A 12,336-nucleotide genomic window follows, 5' to 3' on the forward strand; every position below is an offset into this window, starting at 1 on the left:
ATCAATTCTCTCTTTAGTCTTCCTTAATCATTGTCCAGGTTTCGCATGCATATGAGGCGATTGTAAATACCATGGCTTGGGGCAGGCACACCTTAGTCTTCAAAATGACATCTTTGCTTTTTAACCCTTTAAGGAAGTCTTTTGCAGCAGATTTGCCCAGTGCACCATGTCGTTTGATTTCTTGACTGCTGCTTCCATGGGCATTGATTGTGCATCCAAGTCAAATGAAATCCTTGACAACTTCAATCTTTTCTCCATTTATCATGATGTTGCTCATTGGTCCAGTTGTGAAGATTTCTGTTTTCTTTATGTTGAGGTGTAATCCATACCGAAGGCTGCAGCCTTTGATCTTCTTCAGTAAAAAAAAGTAAGTGCTTTAAATTCTCTTTGCTTTCAGCAAGCAAAGTTGTGTCATTTGCACATCACAGGTTGTTAATGTGTCTTCCTCCCATCCTGATGCCATGTTCCTCTTCATATAGTCCAGCTTCTCAGGTTATTTGCTCAGCATACAGACCATATCTTATGGCCCTTAATTTTCTCAAGTAGAGAAGACATTATTCCCTGAGTGCCCTTGTAGAAGACAGGACTGTTCAGTGTCACGGAAAATCAGGTGTGGATGCACACCAATCTGCTGTTTCCTGAGCCCAGTGCCTCTAGTAAATGAATAGGAACCATTTCACCCTCTCCTAGCTTCTTTTTTTTTTTTTAAAGAAAATTATTTAACTTTCTTTGTTGTTGAGAATATACACCCATTTGATAATTTCTACATGTATAATTCAGTGGCATTGATTACACTCTTTAAATTGTGCAACCATTTTCACCCTCTTATGAATTGTTCCTCCTCCATTAACATAAACACGCTGCCCCCTAAATTTACTATCTAATGTTTCTAGTTGTTGTTGTGCATTTGATCCCATATAGATAGTTCTTAAAAGGAGGATAGTGCTCAAGGCAGACATTCTTTACTAGTTAAGTGAAACTCTGGTTTAAAGACTTCAGGAGATATTTTTGGTTTAAGGCTTAAAGATGATCTCAGGGTAAGAGGTTTGGAGGTTCATCAGTTTCCATGGCTAGAGAAGGTTTGGATTCCATGAGAATTTGAAATTCCATTCTGTGCTTTCTCCTTTGGATCAGAATTCTTCTATAGAATCATTTGATCAAAATGTTCAGTACCAATAGTAGGGCATCATCTAGTTCTTCAAGTCTGATGGTGAAGGAGTCAGAGTTTTCCTTAGCTTCAGAAGGAAGGTGCACTTCTTATAAGGCCAGCAAAGCAGGGTCCGGAAGCAAAAAATGGAAGGCAATTGCTAGGTGAAGCATGTGAATGAGACTGCAAATAAACAACCAGGGCCCAGAGAAAATGGAATATTTCTACTCTTGAAAACTAGATTATTCCCCAAGGGGGTGCACCATTCGTGGAGGTACTGCAATACCAGATCGATGCATCGAGTGGATGAAGCAAGCCCCTTTTCCATTTCCATGCTCCAAAAATCCATTTAATATATTGTCCTCAGATACAAGATTTATGAGATATTACACTGATATGAACAGATATTGCACTTGATCTTAGCCAAAAGACCAAGGAGGGTTTGAAATAAATCTGATTCATAATACACATGTGGATTTATGTACGTGAAGATAATGATCTTTCATATATTAAATAAAATAAATTGATTGGAAACCCTGGTATATTCCTTCAATGAAAATATCTGATAGCTTTCATTAAAAAGTTCATTGGTCATTATAAAAATTAAAAAATTACTAATGAGAAATAGAATACTAGACTCAACAGAAAAATTACATTTAATTCCTCCTAAATTTAACATAGAAATCTGTTTTGTTTTTTTTTTCCTTTTGGGTAGGAAATTTACTAACCTTATCTTGCCACCAACTTCTCCATATGTATGTTTTGTTTTATTGTGAACAAAGGTAGTTGGCTAAGGCAAAAGTACCACATACACTATTCATAAAATCTCAGAGGTAATGTTTTGGCATGGAGAGTAATTCAAATTTAAAAACATTTATGGATAACTCAGAAAGCCTACTTATTTTAGTTAATTATTTTCTTATTCTGGATTCATTTTCCTGTCACTAGATGTCAACTCATTTTGTCTACAATGATATTTTTATGACATGTAAAAACAAATTTCATCTTCAGCAATTTTTGTAATTCAGGACTTAAACCGAGTCTGTCTAATATCCAGCTTTCTTTAAAAAATTGTTAAACGTAGGTAAAGGAAGTCATTTGTGTTTCTTTTTGCTGATTACAAATATTTGAGGAATATTCCTCAGAATAAATTTAGGTATTTTTTAGTTCTTGTACCAGTTAGCTCTAAAAATCATTGAGCAACAAAAAAGTCCCTTTAAAAAATTAATGTCCACCCAGATATTTAACAGTAGTTCTCTAGATTTTACCAGAAGCTGCATGTCAGTGTCTAGCTCATCTCATTTTTTTTTCCCTTCCAGATGCAAAGGACATTGCTTTCCCCTGTGGGAGTCTTGCTCTCCCCAGCGAGCGTGGAAAAAATGCAACAGGCAGTTCCAAGAGTGTTGCCTTTGACAGCATGTTTCAGGGGAAATAATATTCTAGGTGGCAATTGGCCAAAATAAGTAGGAAAGAAAAACTGCCAAGCTACAATACTTATCGAAGTATTGCTATACCTAACTAGAAAGCAGAAAGGAAGTTTCAACATCAAAAAGAACTGGAAAATCAGTGGCCACTGCTGAGGGAGAAGGACTCCTGGTATGTATGTGTGTGTTTTTAGGAAAAAGAATAAACATTCGTAGATTTTTATCAGTCTGTGAATGTTGCTTTCCTTCGTGCTTTAGAAATTAGAATTATACCATTAGTAGTACTTAACATTTGTTGGAACTATAAAAACAATATAATGTGCAATCACAATTGTTGTTGGTTGTTTTAATGGCCACAAATTCCTCCCATTCCACCATGCACGTCCTTCGCCATGTGACGTTGCTACTCCTGCCATCCAGGAGTGGAGTCTCTTCTCTATCCTCTTGAATCTGGGCTGACCTTGTGACTGTCTTTAACTCACTGAATGTAGTGAAAGAAATGTTGTACAAGTTCAGGAGTTTAGGCCTCAAGAAGCTGTACAGCTTCCACCTTTGTCCTCTTGGAATGCTGTGCCGTGAAGAAGGCTGGGATGAAAGATCATGAGGAGACAGAGGCCCAGCCATCTCAGCTGTTTCCACTGAGCCCAGCCCGCAGCAGACCCTCTGGCTGATTGCAGCTACATGAATGAGGACAGCTAAAATCAGTGGAACACACACAACCAACAGAATCAAGAAAAATAGTAAATCGTTGTTCTAAGCCACTTAGTTTTGGGGAGGTTTGTTACCCACAGGTTTGTTATCCAATAAGCAAGGTAAGCACAGGCTTACTTACTAAGATGTGATGAAACTCATGTGAAATTGTTCACTACAGATTAGTAAGTAAGCACAAGTAGCATCATGCTTATCTTGCTTATTGGATAATCTGCCCCTGGTTATACAGCAGTAGATAACTGAAACAGTAACCATTTACTTGTCTTGTTATCCACAACTATTAAAGTTAAAGGAGAATTTATTGATATAACAAGTCTCTGAATTATGATCAAATTTAAAAAACTCTCAGTTTTTAGAATCTTCAGCTGTTGTTGTTAGGTGAGTCAAGTGAGCTCTGACTCATAGCGACCCCAAGTACAACCAGATGAAACACTGCCCAGCCTTGCACCACCCTCACAAATGTTGTCACGCTTCAGCCCATTGTTGGAGCCACGATGTCAATCTATTTCATTGAGGGTCTTCCTCTTTTCCTCTCACCCTCTATTTTATTTACCAAGCATGATGTCCTTCTCCAGGGATAGGTCCCTTCTGATAACATGTCCAAGGTACGTGAGATGAAGTGTCTTGCCATCTTTGCTTCTAAGGAGCATTCTGGCTGTACTTCTTCCGAGACAGATTTGCTCCTTCTTCTGGCAGTCCGTGGTATATTCAATATTTTCTGCCAACACAGTAATTCAAAGGCTTCAATATTTCTATCTTCCTTATTCATTGTCCAGCTTTCACATGCATATGGGCGACTGAAAATACTATGGCTTGGAACAGGCCTACTTTAGTCCTCGAAGTGACACCTTTGCTTTTTAACACTTTAAAGGAGTCTTTTGCAACAGATTTGCCCAGTGCTATGTGTTGATTTCTTCCTTTTTTTTTTTTTTTTTGAGGGTGTGAAGGACAAAAACCCATTGCCGTCAAATCAGTTCTGACTCATAGCGACCCCATGGGACAGAGTAGAACTGCCCCATAGAGTTTCCAAGGAGTGCCTGGCAGATTCGAACTGCTGACCCTTTGGTTAGCAGCCATAGCACTTAGCCACTACGCCACCAGGATTTCCTGGTGTGAAGGACATAATATTTAATTACAGCCATGCTTTGTATATTTCAGTTAATAATTTTTCCTTATTGTTTGTGAATTTTTTTTATTATAAACTTTTTTTTGGTTGGCCAAACATTTTCTTTTCTTTTTTGTTTTTTTAGCAGCTGAGCTCTTAACCACTAGTTTAGGTGAACTTTATTTCCTAAGTTACTTAGAATCAAGCAGCAGGCTACTGAAATAATATCTGTAATGAGTTCTTTTCCCTGGCTAGAATATGACTGAGGGTAGTGTGATGATATTAATAGATGTATATTTTATTGTACTTTAGATGAAGGTTTACAGAGCAAATTAGTGTCTCATTAAACAATACACACGTTGTTTTGCGACATTGATTGCCAACCCAACGACGTGTCAACACTTTCTTGATCTTTGGCCTTAGTTGTTGTGGGTAAATTTGAATAATAGTCATATTAACTGATTTTCCGTGTAGGCTTATGGATATTATCCCATCACTGACAGTGTTGTACTTCAGGGTAGATCTTGAAGTGTTCTTTTGACGATAAATGCAACCCCATTGCTCTTCAAGTTGTCATTTCGGGCATAATAGACCATATGATTGTCTGATTCAAAATGGGCAATACCAGGACATTTCAGTTTACTAATGCCTAGGATATTGATGAAAACCCTGGTGGTGTAGTGGTTAAGCACTACAGCTGCTAACCAAAGGGTCGGCAGTTCAAATCCACCAGGTGCTCCTTGGAAACTCTATGGGGCAGTTCTACTCTGTCCTATAGGGTCGCTATGAGTTGGAATCAACTTGATGGCACTGGGTTTGGTTTGGTTAGGTTTAGGATATTGATGTTTATGTGTTCCATTTCATTTTTGACAACTTTCAATTTTCCTAGATTCATATTTCACACATTCCATGTTCTGATTGTTAACACTTTCCCCTTTTTGACCTCGGGTTTCCCATTTCCAGCTTTCCTGTCCCTGACTGCCTTCTCGTCCTTGCCCCTGGGCTGGTGTGCCCATTTAGTCTTGTTTTGTTTTATGGGCCTGTAGAAGTTGGACTATATGAAGAAGAACATGGCATCAGAATTTGAGGAAGACTCATTAACAACCTGAGCTATGCAGGTAACACAACAGTGCTTGCTGAAAGTGAAGAGGACTTGAAGCACTTACTGATGAGGATCAAAGACTACAGCCTTCAGTATGGATTACACTTCAACATAAAGAAAACAAAAATCCTCACAACTGGACCAATAAACATCACAATAAACAGAGAAAATATTGAAGTTGTTAAGGATTTCATTTTGTTTGAATCCACAATCAATGCCCATGGAAGAAGCAGTCAAGAATTCAAACAATGCCCACCCTGTCTGGAGCAAGGAAGAATGAAGAAAACCAAAGACACACAGGAAAGATTAGTCCAAATGACTAATGGAACACAACTACCACAGCCTCCACATGACTGAGTCCAGGACAACAAGGTAGTGCCCAGCTACCACCACCAACTGCTCTGACAGGGATTGCAATAGAGGGTCCCGGACAGAGCTGGAGAAAAATGTAGGACAAAATTCTAACTTACAAAAAAAGACCAGTCTTACTGGTCTGACAGAGACTGGCAAAACCCCCAGAGTATGGGCCCTGGGCACCCTTTTAACTTAGTACTGAAGTCACTCCTGAGGTTCACCCTTCAGAAGGTCCCAAAAGCTTGACTCCATCCACGTCATTAAGTTGACTCTAATTTGAGCAGGCAGCTCTTCCCCAGTTATATTTTGAGCTCCTTCCAACCTGAGGGGCTCATCTTCTGGCACTATATCAGGCAATGTTCTGCTGCTATTCATAAGGTTTTCACTGGCCAATTTTTTCGGAAGTAGACTGCCAGGTCCTTTGTTCTAGTCTTTCTTAGTCTGGAAGCTCTGCTGAAACCTGTTCACCAAGGGTGACCCTGCTGGTGTTGGAAATACTGGTGGCAAAGCTTCCAGTATCACAGCAATACACAAGCCACCACAGTTTAACAAGCAGGCAGAGTCGTTATTCCCATTTTAAAGAGGAATAAAAAGATTTAGGAAAGCAACAGAAGTATTGAGACCAACACTGAGAACAATGAGAAGGGATATCCTCGAGAAGATGTGAATGAGTTTCAACTTTCTTACTTGGAGAATGAGAGGATTTCTGAAGTTCCTTGGTTCTAAGTCAGGGGTCTCAGGCTGTGTGCCACATTAATCAGAGCTGGTAGGAGAGAGGAGGGAGCTGAGACCAAGGGAACAGAAGCTAGGAGAGACCAGCCTGCATGAGGACCACGCATCTGGGTGTAATGGAAAGCCATTCATTCATTCAACAATAATTTACTATTTTTTATGTGCCAGCCACTGTTTAGGCATTGAAGATGTAGTAGTGAATAAACCCCACAAAGTCTCTGCTCCTATGGAATTTGCATTTTGGTAGGGGGCTTCTGACAAGCAAACAAACATGCCTATTTCAAATAGAGATAAGTGCTATGAAGAAAATAAAAGAGTAACATTAATAAAGGGTGATGGCAGTGGGTGTGGAGCGCACCTTAGATTAAGTGGCCAGGGAAGGCCGCTCTGAGATGATGTTTGGCAGACATGGGTTCAAGTTGCTACCGCTTTTTATTATCTATGTGACATGAGACAACCACATTGCTTTGAGTCTCAGTTTTCTTATCTGGTAAGTGGGGCTAATCATAGTAGGTTGTTGTGTGGAATCATTAAAGTAGAATACCTAAAATGTCTGATACAGATAAGGCACTCAATAAATATTAATTCCATTTAGCTCTTCTGTCTTCCAAAAGGTACTCCAAGCTCAAGCATGCTTCCAGTGTTTTTCAACAGGGACACTATTGGTTGGGACAATTCTTCAGTGTGCAGGACTGCCTGTGTGCATTGCTGAACATTTGACAAACCTTCCCTCGACTAACTAAATTCTAGTAGCATTTCCAGTCACTTGACGACTGTACAATCCACCCTATGGCAGCTTTTATTGAGTAACAAATATCCAAAACTTAGTGGCTTAAAACAAAAACCATTTATTATTTCCCATGATCTCTGGATTGGGCTGTGGGTCTAGTGTGAGCCAGAATGACTGGGGTTGAATGTTCTAGGACGACCTCTCACATGTCTGGAGCCTCAGCTGAGACAGCTGGAATGGCTAGGTCTCTCTCTATGGGGGTCTCTCATCTTCTAGGAGGCTAACCTGGGCTTCTTTACGTAGTAGTTGCAGGGTTCCCAGCAGCAAGAGAGGGAGGCCCCAGTGCACCAGCATTTTTTAAGCCAGTGCTTTGCTTACATCTTCTGTGCAAACATCGTGTTGGTCAAAGCAAGTCACATGGCCAAACTCAGATTCAAGGGAAAGGAAAATGGACTCTGACTCTTGATGGGAAGAGCTGAGAGTCACATAGCAAAAGAGCATATATACAGCAATGAGAAGAACTTGAGGGCATTTTTTTGCAGCCTATCACAGTCTACCCTATAGCTTCGAATTATTCACATTCCTCCCATATGCAAAATACGCTTACCCACATCCCAAGACCTCCAAACCTCTTATCCCAATTATTGCATCAGACTTGAAGTCCATTGTCTTTTAACTTGCATCAGATCTGAATGTAGCTAAGGTCTTTGGATATGGCTACTCTTTTTGTTGTTGCTCTTGTAAACAATATATATAACACAGCATTTGCAAATTCAACATTTTGTACATGTGCAATTCAGTGACACCAAAATTACATTAATCATGTTGTGCAACCATCAACCAGTATCCAGTGTGGGTATGGCTATTCTTAATTCAAATATCTGTCAACTAAAAAGACATGTTGTCTACTCCCTGCCCACCCAACATACAACGGACACTTGTTCAAAAAGGGGGAAAAATAAGAGGTACACAGCAATCATTGGTTCATAACAATTTTGAAATTCGACTGAACATACGTTGGCAGATCCCTTTACTCTCTGAGCAGAAAATGTTTCTTGACTAGGGTCTGGTTCTTCACCATGGGAATGACTCCCTAGTCCATTGTTCTTTGAGGCTCTCAGCTCTACCCATGGATTTCTTGGCTCTACTCTCTGAGATATTCTTTCTTTTCCACAAGAAATGGCCTGTGTTTGTAGCTGAGCAGTTTCCTCAGCTTGCTTCCTACCCTTAGAAACTTGGGGACCCAGAGTTCTACTTGCAGTTTGAACAATCTCAGTCTCTTGGACCAATCAGATACAAGTCCCTTCAAAAACTCTGTGGGGAGACTACATCAGCCTGAGACCAGAAGAACTAGATGGTGCCCAGCTACTACCGATGACTGCCCTGACAGGGAGCACAAGAGAGAACCCTTGATGGAGCAGGAAAACTGTGGAATGCAGACCTCAAATTCTCATTAAAAGACCAGACTTAATGGTCTGACTGAGACTGAAGATTCCCAGAGGTCATGGTTCCCAGACCCATCTGTTAGCCCTAGACTGGAACCATTCCTGAAGCCAACTCTTCAAACAGGGATTGGACTGGACTGTTAGACAGTAAATGATACTGGTGAGGAGTGCGTTTATTGCCTCAAGTAGACACATGAGACTATGTAGGCAGTTCCTATCTGGAGGTGAAATGAGAAGGCAGATGGGGACAGGAGCTGATTAAATATTCATGGGGAATACAGGGTGGAGAGGAGGACTGTGCTGTCTCATTAGGAGAGAGCAGGTAGGAGTACATAGCAAGGTGTGTATAAGTTTTTATATGAGAGACTAACTTGATTTGTAAACTTTCACTTAAAGCACAGTAAAAAACATAAAAACAAAAACAAAATAAAACAACTCTGTGGGCTTCCTATGCATCAGATTTATACTCTGTTCCATTAGATGAAAGTCACATCCACAGGCCCACTCCTTAGATTTATTTATAGCTATTTTGAAATTAGGCCTCTTTGGGACTATGTCCTCAAGATTCCTTGAAGCTCTTTTGACTGACTGAGAGAGTGTACGAGGCACCAACTTTTATGTTTCTTAAGTCTTAGAAAAAGATCTTGCAGCCAATCCCTTGATTTGGTCTTTACCTTGAGGGCGTTTATTACTTTGAGATTCTTTTGCTGGCTGGATCAGCTTGAGATACGAAACAGTTTTGTTTTCCAACATAAGCAAGTCCTGGATTTTCTGTTTCCTCTAAAATCTGCTTGTAAACTACAGTCCCCGCTTTAGTCACCCTCTCTGTTGCAGTACTTTATCATATGCAGCTAGGACTTACCAACTGGTGCTTTTAATATTCTGCCTGGAAATCACAGTAGCTAGATCCAAAAGTTAATTACGTACATCTTCTATTTTCCAAATTAACAAGGGTGATAGTTTTGCCAATTGTTTCACTATTATATAATGCAAATCACCATTTCCAGCCTGCAATAACAGGTTTTTACCACTTTTCAACCTCTACTAATGATTTGTTTGCTATTTTTCCAGCCTTTGCTAATACTTTCCTTGTTGCTTTTCCAGCCTATACCCATTGCCCACTCCCAAAGCCAAAGCCACATATTTTTAGGTTTTTCTTCTGGCTTCACTTTAATCCTAGTACCAGTAATTGTACCAATCAGGGTGCAGCCAGGGAAGCAGAGCCATCAGGAGTATTATGGGAATAAAGGATCTATTTTAGGAATTAGAGACATAACACAAGTGTGAGAGAAACTGGGAAAGTGAAAGCCTGATAGGGGAGTTAAGGATCAAAAGAAGAGTCCTTGTTCAGTGTGCTTGAAGCCCTGGAGTGGGTAGACAAGGTGGAGCTGCAGAGAAATTTGAAAAGCAAGCACATTCAGGCCCTGAAGTGGGACCACAGGGCGAGTTTACGGACAGGTCTATAGGAAGTGGTTACCTCTGTGAATCTGCATTCACACATTTGGTGCCTCACCTGGGGTTGCTGTTGGTTTTAGGGGCAACAGTTGGGAAGGTGAGCTGGATACACAGCGAAGAAGAATGATGACAAGCACCTCTGAGTCTGTCTATCACCATGTCTGACTGCAGACTTCCTGAGGGTAATTAATGGCTACTGCTTCATTTCTGCTTTCGAAATTTGACTCCCCTTCCTCTTTTTTTTTTTCCTCTTTTGGCCAACTCTAAGTCAGAACACATACGGAAGGGGATTCTAGGAGTTGTAATTAACCGAGTTAACAATAGTGCAATCCAGCACACACCCCTGTACATTTTTCCATGCCCCCTAGGGAAATGGTGCCACTGTGTCTGAGGTCCATTGTGAGATGCAGAAAAGTATGGAAATCTAGACATTTTTGTGTGTGTGTGTGGGGGGTGGGAGGTGGTTGGTTAGAAATGGAGGGAAGTGAGGGATGATACCATTATTGTTTTGGATGATTGGTCCAATTCTATTTTCTACTGGAATATAGAATCCAGCCCAACTATTCTTGGTGTCCAAGAATTATCTAAATTTGTGGTGTTCAACGCTTGATTTCACATATAGTTCCAGGACCACTGTCATCTGTTTTATATTCTTGATACTCCATTAAAACTGATCTTATCAAGGATACTGATCACTTCTTTGATGCTAAATCCAATGGACTCTTTTCAGTTTTTATTTTATTTGGGCGAGGGGAAGCATTTCACACAATCGACCGTTTCCTCCTTCATGTCCTTTCTTTGCATAATTCCTTCTTTGGGGATTCTTTTGCTCTGTCCATCTCTTAAATACTGGTGTTAGAGTTACATGTGAAGTTCTCTTCTATTAAGTGATGCGCTGGAGCTGGCCCGTACCAGCTCACAAGAACCCATCCGGTACATCTTTTCACAACTTCATGTTCAGTGATGACAAGCTAGTGGTTTGAAATGGACCACAGTGGGAGTATTTACACCACAGAAAGCAGCAAATGCTACAAATGAGGGCTTTTTTTTTTAGCAAAAGAGATGATTGTTACACACTTAACAACATATCACTGCTTCTGTTCTTGCTCTTCACTCTCTGCCTGGGTAATCCACAGTTAGAATTTCAAGCAACATCTCTGTGACTATCACATCTTTCATCTCCAGTTAAGATCGCTCTTTAGGCCTAGTTTTGCAAATACCTTCTGGCCTCACTAGGCTGTTCCACAAACATAACATATTTCCCCGTAAAGCTGCTCTTCTTTTTTGAATTCTGTCTTGGTGAGTGGCACCATTCTCTCCTCTTTTACCTCTCCCTCAAGCAATCATTCGATATGTTCAATTATTATTCCAATTCTTTCTAAAATATACTTATTATTCCCCTTACCCGTTGCAACAACCCTGGATCAGACTTTTTCTTCTAGATTACTGCAACAGCTTCCTAACTCACTTCTCTGCTTTCAATCTTACCTCCTTCCAGTCTGTTCTCTAGGCTGCAGCCAGAATGATTTTTCAGAAGCACAAATATGATCATGTCACTCCTTTGTTGAAAACCATTCAGTGGCTCTCCATTGCTCTCGGGATAAAGTCCAGTATAACTTACACGATGCACAAGACTCTTTATGATAGGGCCCTTGCTTACCTTTCCTGCCTGTCTTAATTATCTAGGGCCGCTGTAACAGAAATACCACAAGTGGATGACTTTAACAAAGAGAAATTTATTCTCTCACGGTCTAGGAGGCTAGAAGTCCAAATTCAGGGTTCCAGCTGCAGGGGAAGGATTTCTTTCTCCATCAGCTCTGGGGAAAGGCCCTTGTCATCAATCTTCTCCAGTCAAGGAGCTTCTTGACACAGATACTCCAGGTCCAAAGGACCCGCTATTCTCCTGGCTCTTGTTTCTTGGTGGTATAAGTTCCCCATGTTTCTCTACTCATTTCTCTCTTTTATATCTCAAAAGAGTTTGGTTTAAGGCATGACTTAGTGTTGTAGATTGAGTCTTGCCTCATTAACATAACTGCCGATAATCCCACCTCATTAACATCATAGAGGTAGGATTTACAATACATAGGAAAATTATATCAGATGAGAAAATGGTGGACAATCACACAATACT

At 40.3% G+C, this 12,336-nt stretch overlaps 1 non-coding gene across 1 annotated transcript; it reads right to left on the minus strand.

Annotated features, from left to right (window-relative positions):
- Positions 1-1,399: 1,399 nt before the first annotated feature.
- LOC126076612 (U2 spliceosomal RNA) lies at positions 1,400-1,590 on the minus strand. Its single transcript, XR_007517540.1, has one exon. It is a non-coding gene; the product is annotated as a U2 spliceosomal RNA (small nuclear RNA).
- Positions 1,591-12,336: the final 10,746 nt, after the last annotated feature.

The sequence above is a fragment of the Elephas maximus genome, chromosome 4 (genome assembly GCF_024166365.1).
Source record: "Elephas maximus indicus isolate mEleMax1 chromosome 4, mEleMax1 primary haplotype, whole genome shotgun sequence".
In the NCBI taxonomy this organism is placed as follows: Eukaryota; Metazoa; Chordata; class Mammalia; order Proboscidea; family Elephantidae; genus Elephas; species Elephas maximus.